Source organism: Phytophthora infestans, genomic scaffold (assembly GCF_000142945.1).
Source record: "Phytophthora infestans T30-4 supercont1.56 genomic scaffold, whole genome shotgun sequence".
Classification (NCBI taxonomy): Eukaryota; Oomycota; class Peronosporomycetes; order Peronosporales; family Peronosporaceae; genus Phytophthora; species Phytophthora infestans.
In genome coordinates, this window is record NW_003303703.1 from 322,162 (window position 1) to 325,062 (window position 2,901).

Here is a 2,901-nt window from a genome sequence, read left to right on the forward strand (position 1 = left end):
GGGGTTATTAATCTCGCCATACATCTCGTCGATGATCCGATCCATGCCTCTTGGAATAACGCCCGGACGAATTTCCTGGTCCTCATCCTCAGGCACAGGTGGATTCTCAATCAGCATATCGCGCGGGATCTTCATGTAATCGTTTCCTAGGGAAGGGTTTACATCATGCCTTCCCTCCCCGGCTTGCAGCAGAAACTCGGAGAACGCAGCCATTTCCTCAGCAGTGTCTGCAGTATCAGCTGTGCGCACTCGCATGTTTTCCGTAAGACGGAACGTCTGGAATTGGGGCCACAGCCTAGACGACTTGAGGCAAGCGTCAATTGTCTCTACGGGTGTTCCATTCTTAACGACCGGGAGAATCTGGCGGAAATCTCCCGAAAGTACAAACACTTTCCCCCCAAAAGGCTCGGTATCGTTGTCAAGTATGTCCCGCAGTGTTCTGTCTACTGCCTCGAATGCGTGGCGATGGGCCATAGGTGCTTCGTCCCAAATAATTAAACTTGCATGCTTAATCAACTCCTGAATATGGGAGTTCTTCCTGATACCGCACGTCGAGCTCTCGTTCAATTTCAAAGGGATCTTGAATGTAGAATGAGCTGTCCTACCACCCATGAGCAAGAGCGAGGCAATACCGCTAGACGCCACAGCGATGGCGATTTTCCCCGAGAGTCTGACTTTGGCCAGTATGTTTCGAAGCAGTGTAGATTTTCCAGTACCACCCGGGCCATCGACAAAAAAAAACTTCTTGCCTTCCTCCGGGAATTCAACCGCTTCAATAATCTGGTCGTAAGCCACCCGCTGACTTTCGTTTAGCTGATCTTCTGTGCTTACAATTGCCTCCAAAGATGACGCGTCGTATCCAGTCAGCTCACGTCGTAGTAATCCGTTTTGGCGAAGCGCTTCACGAATCAATGTTGGGAACGACCCCAACTGAGGAAGCTCGTCGAAGTCAGCTACCGCATACCCACTCGCTTGAAGTAGTTCTTGAATGCTCATCAGCGTTTCAAATTCGATCAACGCCGACTTAAAGGGGTCCATCAAAGCCTGATTTTTGCGTGCGAAGTCTTGGGAAAGATCCGCGAAAAACCAATCCCATAGAACACCAACATTTGCTGGAGCTGAATACACCAGAATGATGACGAAGAGCTGGCGTAGCTGATACGGCATTTGGAACTCAGCTGCCTCCCTCAAACACGAAACCCACTCGTTATCATTCTCCAAGTAGCCAGCTTCCCGCGCCGCAATTTGGAATGTGGGGCAGACAATCCCGTTAACCGTTCTCAAGTCTTCAAACGATGTTGGACCTCTACGCTGACAGAGCAGTAGCCGAAGATAGAACCGCTCCATGTCTCGAGGAGACACATGAATCATGCGACCAACCGCAGCTTGATACTGTTTCCTGCGAACCCACCTTTTCGGTTGCCCTTTCTCCGGCGCTTTCCAGCAGAACTCTTTAGGGATGTCCTGATACAACATCGTTCTGGCAATATGATTCTGAGGTTCTTCACTCGCACACAACTCAAAGAATCTGGTGATCATCGTGTGACTACCACGTTTTAAAACCGCCTCCGGGTTTTCCGTTTCGCGGAAGCAAACCGTCTGCCCTGACTCGAGATGAACCGTCAGCTGTGTCACCGCATGGGTTTTCCCCTGAATCGTGAAATCGAGCAGGCGCATGCAAGCTTCCACCGGAGAAATGTACCGGGCGCTCAAGAACGTAGAATCTCATTTGGTTCTCGACGCGCACTCTGCTGCCCTCCTCGGACTTCTTCCACAGTGAGTATAGCCATGTCGGGTCCTTTGTACACATACTTGTACAGGTATTTAACCGCAGTAATATCCGTGCACACTTCCACATTGATGTGGCAGTTGTACTTCTGGGATAAGTACGGGTTGTACGGTACAACCCACTGGTTGATCGTAGCATTGTCGTATTCTCTGCCTTTGAACTTTAGAACACCTTCTTGCCGTCGACGTCGTCTGTACACTGGATATCCGTTGGCATTGGCTTGTGTAACTTCTGCTAAGGGCTTCGGATATCCTTTGGTGCACTTGCCGTCCTTCATACACGCGCAGGAAGGGTTTGCAGGCCCACATGGACCATGGAGCATGCATGCCATGACCGTCTCATACAGCTGAGGGTTTGTATCCTTATCTGGGATCTCAGCGCATACCATCTTGTCTACGATCTCGCGCGTTCGAGGTTTGTCTTCGTCAGCCAGAATAATCAATACGTGAGCGTGGGGGAGCCCTCGTTTTTGAAACTCGACAACGTAAATCCGCGCGCGCACTCGCCCCAGAACGCCTTGGTTTAAATCGTCAAGCGTCGCTTGCAGTTTCTGCTGCCACACGCGAGCCACGATGTCTGGTCGATCTTGAGCTGTCTGGATATCGGAAGGTATCGCTTCAAGAATCTCGTCCCACTTAGGGTTGCACGTTTCCGTCAAGAAGACGTCGGGCCGTCCATACTCCCGAACAATTGCCATCGAATCTTGATACGACTTGTACATGGACCGCGGGCTACCCAGGTGTGAAGCCGGTAGTATGATACGCTTGCCAACCTGATTAAGAAAGTGGGTAGGTCGTCCTCTGTTGCCTCCGTCCTGGTCCGGGTGCACCAATCTGTTCTGGACCCGGTCGTATTCCGACAGCAGCACTTCTTCTTCCGCCAGAGCCAAAGTATCTTCGTTGAGCAAAGCGTCTTGAACACCCCTGTATTGATCGGCGCGAAGTGTTTTCTGATTGTCGGCCACCCAGCAAAGCTGTTCTTGCTCACATTTTGCACGCTGATCTACACACCACTGTTGAAATAGACGCCCGCCTTGGTGGAGAGCGGACTGGTCATCCACTTTCTGATGAAGGCGGAACGCGACGTGTTCACGAAGCGACATCGCCTTCTTG